Source organism: Garra rufa, chromosome 12 (genome assembly GCF_049309525.1).
Source record: "Garra rufa chromosome 12, GarRuf1.0, whole genome shotgun sequence".
NCBI lineage: Eukaryota > Metazoa > Chordata > Actinopteri > Cypriniformes > Cyprinidae > Garra > Garra rufa.
This window is the reverse complement of record NC_133372.1, coordinates 25,189,924-25,201,275: the sequence shown is the minus strand read 5'-3', so window position 1 is coordinate 25,201,275 and position 11,352 is coordinate 25,189,924. Positions and strand designations below refer to the sequence as shown.

General features: G+C 33.5%; 1 protein-coding gene across 4 annotated transcripts in view; it reads left to right on the top strand.

The window, feature by feature from the left end:
* evi5b (ecotropic viral integration site 5b) overlaps window positions 1-11,352 on the top strand; it is a 65,065-nt gene that overhangs the window by 6,144 nt on the left and 47,569 nt on the right. Inside the window, exon 1 of one of the 4 annotated variants that reach the window (XM_073851171.1) lies at window positions 8,966-9,345. The exons of the other annotated variants lie outside the window; for them this stretch is intronic. The gene's annotated coding sequence lies outside the window, so the exon portion shown is untranslated. Of the gene's footprint in view, window positions 1-8,965; window positions 9,346-11,352 lie in introns of those variants that run through there. 4 annotated transcript variants of the gene reach the window in all.

Here is an 11,352-nt window from a genome sequence, read left to right as displayed (position 1 = left end):
TTAAAGGCAATTTTCTCAATATTCAGATTTTTTGTTTGCACCTTAAAATTTTCAAATAGTTGTATCTCGCCAAATATTGTCTTATCCTAACAAAGCATACATCAAAGGAAAGCATATTTATTCAGCTTTCAGATGATGTTAAGATAAAAAATTTGCCCCTTAATAGCTGGTTTTGTGGTCCAGGGTCACATATCAACATACTAACTATATTAGAGTTTTTCTTTTTCTTGTTGGCTAACATTAAAGATCGTCAAAACCATACAACAGCTACTTTTAATAAATTGCTTTCAAAGCACAAAGCTTGTTGCATTATTAGAGGGCAGATTTAGGAATCCATTGGTACAGTTGGTACACTTTAAAGGAGAAGTTCACTTCCAGAATGAAAATTTTTCTGGTAATTGACTCACCCCCATGTCGTCTAAGATGTCCATGCCTTTCTTTCTTCAGTCAAAAAGAAGCTTTTTGAGGAAAACATTTCAGCATTTTTTCACCTATAGTGGACTTCAGTGGGGATCAGCGGGTTAAAGATCCAAACCGCAGTTTCAATGCAGCTTCAAAGGGCTCTACACAATCCCAGTTGAGGAATCTTATCTAATGAAATTATTGGCCATTTTCTAAGAAAAATACGAATTTCTATACTTTTAACCACAAATGCTCATCTTGCACTAGCTCGACTTTGCGCAATATCTCATCATGGACGCGTGACATGTGGATGTACCAACCCAGTGACACAGTAAACAGACAAAAAACTGAACGCGTGTGACTTTTCCAACATGATTACGCAATGCACAAAGTCGTGGATGCGAATTGCAGAGCTAGTGCAACATGAGCATTTGTGGTAAGAGTACATAAATTTCTTTCTTTTTTTTTTTTATAGAAAATGGACGATTATTTAGCTAGATAACACCTTTATTCCTCAGCTAGGAGCCTTTTGAAGCTGCATTGAAACTGCAATGTAGACCTTCAACCCGTTGGCCAACATTGAAGTCCACTATATAGAGAAAAATCCTGGAATGTTTTCCTCAAATTTGCAATTTGGACCTTCAAGCCATTGACCACCATTGAAGTCCATTATATGATGAAAAAAAAAAGTAGTTTCTTTGCGACTAAAGAAAGAAAGATATGAACATCTTGGAATACTTGGGCAAGTGTAAATTATCAGGAAATTTTCATTCTGTAAGTGAACTTCAATTAATTGAAGTTGAAAATGTTGAAAGTGTTGTTTTGTCATCCGAAGTATTACACATCCATTTTCATCCAGCCTGCCTCATTAGAACTTGAATAAGTGTGAACTTGAATTAATGTGACTTGAAAAAGTGTGAATTTGTATTATTGGTTGCTATGAAAAACGCTAAAAAACTCTTAGTGGGCATAAACCAAGCATATTGATTAAATTGAGCATATTGAACGTTTCCCTCATCTCGCAGCGAAATTATTTTCCTTGTAGTGAACAGGTGTTCAAAATGTTAAACAGCTGTTTTCCAAAATAACCCCTTGCCGCGTTTGTCGGTTGTTGTCTTAAAGCCCTCTCTATATCGATGTGTGTTATTAGGGCAGCAGGTTTGCTCTCCTGTGGACTATTTGGACAGCTGAAGCAGAATCCATAACAAACAGTGGAGAACACAGAGCTTTAGCCAGAGACATGACCGCCTCCTGCTCGCTTTAACACAGAGACACAGCTTTCTGTTCACTCACAGACAGTTTGGACTTCCACAGTGTTTTTTTATTGCTCTAGGATTGGTTCACCCAGAAATCAAAACTATATTATTACTTAGTCATTGTCATCAAATCTATGCGCTGTTGTTTTTTTCCATGAAGCAGAAAAGTGTAATATTTGAATAATGTGGAGAACCACCAGAAAAATAGTGCTTATGGTGTCATTAGTCATTACAAGATATTTAAATGGCTATAATCTATAAATTATGGAAAACCTGGTGTGACCGCAAATGAAAGATTATCTGTGAATAACAACTTTTTTCTAATACCAAAGTTATTGTAAAACTTCAAATGACTTTGAATATAGTGCCAAAGTTATGTCAGCAGGCTGTGCTTTTTCGGAGCTTGATGGATGTGGTTGTTTATGACTTGTTAATAATGACATAACCATGACAATGTATATGTTACAAGGACAAGTTACACAAAACATTAGTGAATGTTGCAGTGAAAACCATAACAGTATTTTCAACTTTGATGAATAATGATGTCAGTCTAGACAGCATGTCTGTTATAAGTCTCTCTCCACTGTCCCCTGTTCATTAGGATTTATCACACATTTTTAATATCGATACATTTTGCACTCAGAAGATTTTTTTTGTGGAGCTGGAGACTGTGGAATTGCTTTGTGTACTGTGCTGCATTGGCAGGGTCAGACTGGGGTCGTAGCACCAAAATGGGCCGTCATCTCTAGCCGCTGTTTCCTGTTTTCCTGTGCAGGACAGGATCTGTGCCAGCATGCATGTTTGCAGGTTTCTACCCAGCTTGACATAATGATAGACTCTGTTATTGTTATTTGCTTGCTGTCTTTAATGAACACTCTCTTCACTCTGGATTTGTACCTCTGGCTGGTTAATGGGTTGCTGGAAAACGATGTGTTGACTTCAGCATGTTCGAAAGTCCATGTAGTTTGTTTTTTTCCCCCCTTCTCCTAAACCTCCAGCAGTGCGGATAGAAAGTGCATGCACATCATTTTCTTGTTCTCCTTCCAGGATGAGGCGAGGTCTGACTGTCAGGGGCTTTTATTGATAGTATGTCAGACCGAGGTCACAACAAAATCTTGAGTCATGAATTAATGTGCCTTTGTCCAAGAAATATGCCCCACTGTTTCTCAAAATGCGGGGGAAAATAGGATCACAGTATTTGTATGTATCTAATAGGGATGTCTATTTTGTGAAATTGATTGTACATTTTTGGAGTACTTGACAACACTTGATGATAACTCTACTGTTAAAATAGTATTTGAACTATTTATTTTATTTTATGCACAAACTTAACATATTGTGTTAAAAAAGGTAGGGCCCTATGAAATCTGTTTCATTTTAAAAATGTAAAATATTAAACAAAAAGCATGTCTAATTAATTGAAATCATGATGACACAATTTAACAGAAATGTATTAAAAGTTTAACAAAAATGACCTTTTTAAGGCCCTATGAAATATGTTTTTTTTTTTTCTCAAATGAATTTTTTCCCCCAAATTACATTTGTTCCGTTTAAATTTTGCTGTGTTCTTTTTATTTATTTATTTTCTAGACTCAAAACCATTTGTAATTGCTTTAAATCATGAAACTTAACTGTAACAGTTATTTATTAAAAGTTTAACAAAAATAAAAATTTTAAAACCCTATGAAATGCGTTTTTTTTCTCACATTCAGTTCTATTTTTTTTTTCCAAATTCCATTTTTCTAGATTCCCTTTTTTTAATCCTTTTTTCTGGACTATTTATTTTCTTTTTCTACACAATTTAACAGCAATTTATTAAAAGTTTAACAAAAATTACCATTTTATGGCCCTATGAAATATGTTTTATTTTATTTTTTTTTCCCAAATTTTATTTTTCATCTTTTTTTTTTCTAGACTTAACAGATTAAAAACTTATAAAACAAAAAGCATGTTTATTTTATTGAATTCATTAAACTTGCACAATTTAACAGCAAGGCCCTATGAAATATGTTTTATTCATTTTATCTCAAATTCAGTTTTATTTTTTATTTTCCAAATTCCTTTTTTCCCCCTGTTTTAATTTTTCTGGATTCCCTTTTTTTATGGACTCTGTTTTAATGGTTAAATTAAAACATATTAAACAAAAAGCATATCTAATTAGTTGAAATCACGAAACTTACACAATTTAACAGCATTTTTTAACAGCAAGTTTAACAAAAATTAAATTAAGGCCCTATGAAATACGTGTTTTTTTTTCGAATTCAGTTTTATTTTTTTATTGTTTTAATTTTCTTGATTCCTTTTTCTGTTTAAATTTTTTTTTTCAAGACTATCTATTTTCGTTTTCTATAAAATCATGAAACTTACACAATTTAACAGCAATTTATAGAAAGTATAACAAAAAATATGTTTTAAGGCCCTATAAAATGTTTTATTTATCTTTTCTAAAATTCAGTTTTATTTTTTCCAAATTCCATTTTTTCCCAGTTTTAATTTTTCTGGATTCCTTTTTTTCTCCTAGACTCTGTTTTAATGGTAAAAACATATTAAACAAAAAGCATGTCTGATTAGTTGAAATCATGAAACTTTCACAATTTAACAGCATTTTTTTTTTAATGTAAAAAAAAATGTTTTTTTTTTTTCTCCCATTCAGTTTTATTTTTACCAAATGAGGTGTTTTCCATTAATTTTCTAGATTCCATTTGAATGGTTTTATAATTTTAATACTCAAAAGCATCTCTAATTGTTTGATTTAATAAAAAAATATATATATTTTATTTCAATTTTTTTTTTACCAAAATAAATTCTGGTAAATATTTTCTTCTGGTAAATATTCCTTAAAAGTAGAGTTTTAATAATAATTGTATTCTTAGTAGTACTATAAGTTTAGTAACTTTTTTTCTGTTTCTTCAAGTTTAACCAAACTTAATTTGACGGGTGGCTGTGGAGACCTTTCAGTTTCTGTTTGTTTATGATATGACAATCAATACTGAAAATGTCTTCATATTTGCACAATACTTTTGGCCCCATTTACACAGGCTTTTTTGGAGTGTATTAAATGTTATAACATTTCAACATAGTTCTAACTTAAAGCTATAAATAAAGTCAATGATCAATAAATATAGTCAAATTAATAAAAAATATATATGTATATGTGGTTAGCTACTCACACATTTCCCTCATTTCTAGCTCTAACATTAATTATATATAGCAATTTTATGTTCACCTTCACTTTAAAAGGTGTCACTTGCAATTAATGATTTCTTTATCATCTAAAAGATTATGCAAGTTTTCTTACAGTATGTTGATTGTGAAAGACTGCACAGGTTTCCAGTTCTGTTTTTTTCAGAGAAAAAACTGACATTTTTGTTTTCACCCATAGCATACACAGATATTGCATAAGTGTCCGTGTTATGTACAGGTTTCTGTTTTAGTAATTAGTTACTAACTTGGTAGTTAATAGTTACACTATTAGAAGAGGGAGGCCTGGGAAATTTCATTAAACATAATAAATGCATGAGGCCTGACCTTCATCTCTTTTTTTTTTTTTTTGTCTTGTTCAGCAAACACAGCCCAGCACCTCTGCATGAATCATTTAGAAGGTCAGAGCAGAGGAAGTGATATTGTTGTGTTTCTTAGCACTTACTAGCAGTCCTCTCAGTGTATGAAAACCCTCGGTCCCCTGAGAGGCTAAGTCAGGCGTACCCAAATAATGTTTTCTTTATTTACAGTACTGACTCACCTCTTATACAGTCAGACATGTACCACAGCTGAGTGAATTGTACAGTCTGTGATGTGGTGAGACAGTTTAGCTTTCTTATATGTGTGCTGCATGATATATAATTGACTCTGCTCATGGGTAGATCAGCAGACAGGGCTCTGAAATCTGATTTTGGTTTATGAAGCCAGGCAGATTGTATTTGCATGTGTGTGTGTGCAGCTCCTAAACAGCTAACAGCTGTGTGAAAGCGGTACAGCTGTTGGCATAATGAGTGACGCAGATCTCAGACAAAATTCTGTTTGGTACACAATGTAAGGATGAGGAATGTGGATTGTGACATTAACTCAACTATTGCTAATGTATGAATGATTCTTACCCATCTAAAAGTTGTAATTGAATATTTTTAATTATTGTTATTAAGTTTTCTGAAAATGCTAAACTTTTTTATTACTTTGGTTATTACTGGTCTTACCTGTGCTACAAGCTTAAATAATATTCAGCTAGAAAGCTTTCAGCTGACTGTGTATACTGAAATGTTGGTGTAGAAACAATCGTTGCTTTGAAATTGTTGGCAGAAACCATATTCAATTATAAGGATTAAGGAACCATTAAGTAGAACATTGAATTAAATGTGACACTTCTAATTACAAAGAGTGAAATAGTATTTCTTGTAAAATATATTACACTAATAAAACATACTACAATAGTTTTCATTTTATTTACAACTTTAAGTAATTTTTACAATGTACATGATGAGCTTTTGTGAAACACAAGTATAGGGCCCTATGAAAAAAGTAGGGCTGTCCCCGACTATGAATTTTCATAGTCGAATCAGAATTTTCGAATCTTTCTATAGTCGACCGATAGTCGAATCATCTTATGTGCGTGTGTGAATGGGTTGGGAGGGGCACGACACTATAGTCAGCAGGAGGGTAAAACTATTTTTATTTTATTTTATAAGCGACCAAAACTGCCTGCCAACTGACAGACAAACTTATTTAGGTTTAAATAAAAACCGGGTTACCCACGATAGACACCAAAGGTTTCTCCTCCATTTCTTGCAGTCTCCGGACTTTTTAAGCAACGGTAAACTTTCGCCATCACAACAGAAGACCCGCATCTCCATTCATTCGATTGGACAATGGAAAAGAACGCGAATGACGTTGGGCGTTTTTCCGCTCAGAGTTGATTTTTTTTTTCAACTTCAGGCGCTCAGAGCGCTCCTGCAAAACGCGAGGCGCAGCAGCCGGGGGCGCATAAACAGGGCACAGAACGCTCACTGCCAACAGAAAACCATTCAAAAGAGGCGCCTCCAACTGCAAAAACGCGTCAAGATGGTCCTCATCTCGTCATGCATCAGAGAAAGTGAAAATTAAATTTGTCACAGGGGTGGTTGGAATTATTCACAAACACGTTAAAAATATTTACTGAACGCTTCTTTCTTTTCACTTTTGTTTTTACTGCATTATCATAATCAAAGGCTGTATATAACTTAATATAACCGTACAAAACCAGTAGTTCTGTGTGCAATTAGACATTGAGCACCCCCATATTGGCAAAATGGTATGATGCTCGTTTCACCCGCGAAGATTCGACTGTGAGATCGGTGGTCGAATCAGGCTCCGCATATCGATGCATCGAATCTTCGACTATTCGGGGACAGCCCTAGAAAAAAGTTTTATTTATTTATTTATTTTTCAGTTTTAATATTTCTGGATTACATTTTTTTTCTATTTGAATTTTTCTAGACTCTGTTTTAATGTGTAAATTAAAAAAAATCAAAAAAATTTAAATTAAAAAAATAAAAAAAAAAATAAAAAAGCATGTCTAGTTAATTGAAGTCATAACTATGAAATTAGTTTTATTTTTTTCCCAAATTCCGTTTTTTTTATTTTTTTCCAAAATCTTTTTTTTTTTTCAGTTTTAATTTTTCTTGATTATGTTTAAATGGTTAAATAATAATAAAAAAAATAATCAAAAAGCATGCCTAGTTAATTGAAGTCATGAAACTATGAAATCAGTTTTAATTTTTTCCCAAATTCCATTTTATTTTTTCCAAAATCTTTTTTTTTTCAGTTTAAATTTTTCTTGATTATGTTTAAATGGTTAAATAAAAAATAAAAAAATAATCAAAAAGCATGTCTAGTTAATTGAAATCATGAAACGTACACAATTTAACATCAATTTATTAAAAGCACCATGAAATGTTTTCCATGACCATTTTCTACATTCAATTTCATAAAATTTTAACAAAGTTTTATAATAATAATAATAATAATAATTTAATTTAATTATTTAATTCATTTATTATTTCAGAAATTTAGTTTTTTCTTGTAAATATTTCAGTCAGACTGACAGAACATGTGGGATTCATATTTTAATAGTCTATTTTGAGCCTTGTCCATATTGTGTTTTGGTTCTGACCTACTTTTGATTTATTCATCTAAAATTTGGCAAATTCCATGATATTATACAGTAAATTCCATTTTTATGACTGGATTCTGCGATTCCATCCGCAAAATCATAGGGCCCTGGTTAAATATAATTAAAAATAAATCTATTTAAAAAAATAAATGTACATATGGTGTATATTATTATATTGTAAAATAATGCATTTGGGTGATTCCCTGTCAAGTCTAAGTTCCGGAAATTTCCCCGGCTAATATTTTTGATTCTGTTAATATTTTTGCTGTACAAAGACACATGAATAGCGATGAAATCAAAAAAATAAATGTCACAGTTATCCACTATTATATAGAAGGGGGTCAAAATGTCAATTTTCACCTAAGATTTGGAGCACATTTGCAGAAGTGAAAAATGACTTATTTTGCAGTTTGGTAGGTCTATTAGTAAAATATGTTGACTTTAGCAATCTTTGTTTTATTACATGCCAATGGTGACAATATAAAATTGTCAAAAAGCACCTCTGGTGTTTTTTTTGCCCTAAGTTTAGATGCCTTTAACTCAAGAACTATTCAAATATTATAATATCCTTTTAGATTCTGGTTCTTAACAAACTTCTTGATATCTTCAAAAGGCCTTGATGGTTCAGTCCAAGAGATATGGAGATCTTAATGCAATAAATATACATCTGTGACATTTAATATTTTGGCTTTCATCACATACTGTATGCTTGTCTTTCCACTGAGCGAAATCCAAAATTTGAGCCGGTGGTCTCTGGTTGAGTTGACACGGAATGACCTAGTTATATGATCCGTGCATATGTTTTTTATTTATATCAGACACACCTGCCAATCCTTGGCTGGTCCTTCACTTGTAAATGCACTTTGTTCTGTGTTCCTGTTTAAGGCCCACCTCTTTCTGTGTCACTCTTCTGACTGTAACGCTATCGAAGAAAGGGTGTTTCCAACCCTTTCTACTTTGAGTCATTTCTAGGCATTTTGGTGGGGAATACTGTGTCTATAACATTTTGTTTTTGGTGGTTGGTAAAACCACAGAAGCCATGCATAGGCGTGTGGTCATAATTTGTCAGAAATGGAGATTGCAAGAGGAAATGTGATCTGTCTCGTAGAGGATTCAGAGAAGTGCGGCATGCAAATGAGAAACCTGCTTTGTTGTGCAGAGGTAGACTTCCCCTGGGTTTATCATTACAGCTCAGTTATGTCGCGAAGCTCGGTGCGGTGAGCTCAGACGTCAGACGTTTTGCAGGAAAAGGATTTTTTTTTTCTGTAGGGTGGATTCCAAGGCATGAATTAGTGTTACTACAGCTGTAAAAGGGAAAGCAGAAGCTTATACTGCTTCTGTCGGCTTTACAGCTGCCTCAGTGTCTTCCACAAGAGCACTTTGACCCCAGGTGACACCTACACGACAGTGTGACTTTTGGAATTAGCAAAACTGCTGATGGTGTTTGAAGACGGAAGACTGTTGTGATTTACCTGTTACTTCTCAAGTGGATTTGTTTATGGAATTAGCGAGGACCTCAGTTAGGGTGACATCCTTCTTCAGGTAAGAGCAAAGGAAATCCTAGATGGAGGAGGGTGCTCGGCTTTCTAATGTTACAGTGTCCTGGCCTGCTGTTTCCAGTTGTCTTAAGGTTTTCTGTACTGTTAGCTGACATATATTTCTGCTTGGTGCTTTTTTAATGTCTTTGCTTCAGTGTGATTCAGTTTGAGTGAGTCAGTGTTTGTATTATTGTCGTTCCGTTGGAAAGTACACAACGACCTCAAACATTCCCTTAGTCCAAACCTTCTAGAGGTCAAATTTGAAAATATATAGAATGACGAACGGCATCAGTTTCCAATCTACGGTGTACACGCCTAACTAATGACCTAGTAAACCATTTCACTCATGTAGCTGTAAGGAATGAGTGTTTTATAAAACCCTTTACAGTTGAAATGACTTCACGAATACAGTTTTCTTTCCTGTGTGGCCGCAGCATATTTTTCGTGAAAGTGTAAGGTGGTCCAGGATGTTCAAATAACGTCAGTGATTTAAACTAAAGGATGTTGGGCGTGAATCATGGTTTCTTTCTTGATAATTTGTCATGTTTAGTCAGACAAGTCATAATTTTTTTTTTTTTATGTTAGGGACATTTTCATTTTTAGAGCATTTTATTGGACAAATAATTAGACATACCCACAACGAGTAAAAGAAATATAGTAAATGTTATGTTAATTAGTAAAAGTTTCAAGAGTATACTAGCATATAGATGATCTCAAAGGTACAGAAATGGAATAAAAGACACTAAAATCAAATTACCTTTTAAAAGAGCCACTTCTGAAGAGGATGGCTTTTATTGTCTGATGATTTCAAATGGTGATTTAAAATGTCAATGACTTTTGGAGGACAAAATCACTTTTTTCCCCACTTTTTTTTACCCAAAACATTTTCCCTTTGGACAAGTAGCGTTATCTTTTATGTCACTGGTAAGAAGGTATAGTTCTGTGTCATTTGTTTCATTTGGTATTTTATATACAGTTCAAAAGTTTACATACACCTTGCAGAATCTGCAAAATGGGGGGTGAACATTTTTTTGAATTTGAAGATGAGGGGTAAATTTAACCTATCTTCTGGAAAATATGTAAGTATCTTCTGTAGTTTCTGGCAGTACTATATGGAAAAATATTATATTTAGGCAAAAGAAAAATGTACACCTCTTCATTCTGTTCAAAAGTTTTCACCCCCTGGCTTTTAATGCATCGTGTTTCCTTCTGAAGCATCAGTGAGTGTTTGAACCTTCTGTAATAGTTGCATATGAGTCCCTCAGTTGTCCTCAGTGTAAAAAGATGTATCTCAAAATCACACAGTCATAGACCTTTCTCACAACTTCCGTATTTTGCGCCGGAAATACGTAATTGCTGTGTAAACCTATTTCCGCCCCGGTATGCCGGTAACCAGTTAAACAACGTGAAAAACGCTTAACGTGGCTTAATGTATGTAAAAAACGACCAGGAAACCCCAAGTTTCTGTCAAACCTTACGTGGAACAAACATTAACTACTATCAAAAGAACAAGCCCTTATTCCACAGATAAAGTGAATAATATCACGTTAAGCGTTTTCTCCCCCATAGAAGCCCATTATAAGGAAACAGCTTGGTTTAACTTACCTTAACAGCAACCAGGGAAGACCAAACTTCTGTTAAATTTCACTTATAATAAACACTTTCTGTTCTCAAAAGAACGAGCTCTCATTCAGCATATAAAGTGATCGCCCCCCATAGAAGTCCATTATAGCCTACAAAAAAAAAAAAAAAAAAGCTTAACGTGGCTTAAATTTTTTTTTAAAATTTTCTATTGTTAGAAAGGGTTCAAATACACAGAAATGCTGAAAAACCAAAGATCTTGTGGGACCAGCGGGCAGTTTAACTGTTTAGGACAAACAAGGGACTCATGAACAACTATCACAAAAAAATAAAATAAAAACACAGGTGTGGATCATTCAGGTAACAACACTGTATTAAAAATCAAGTGTATGTAAACTTTTAAACTTTTACTAAATAAAAATAACGTGCA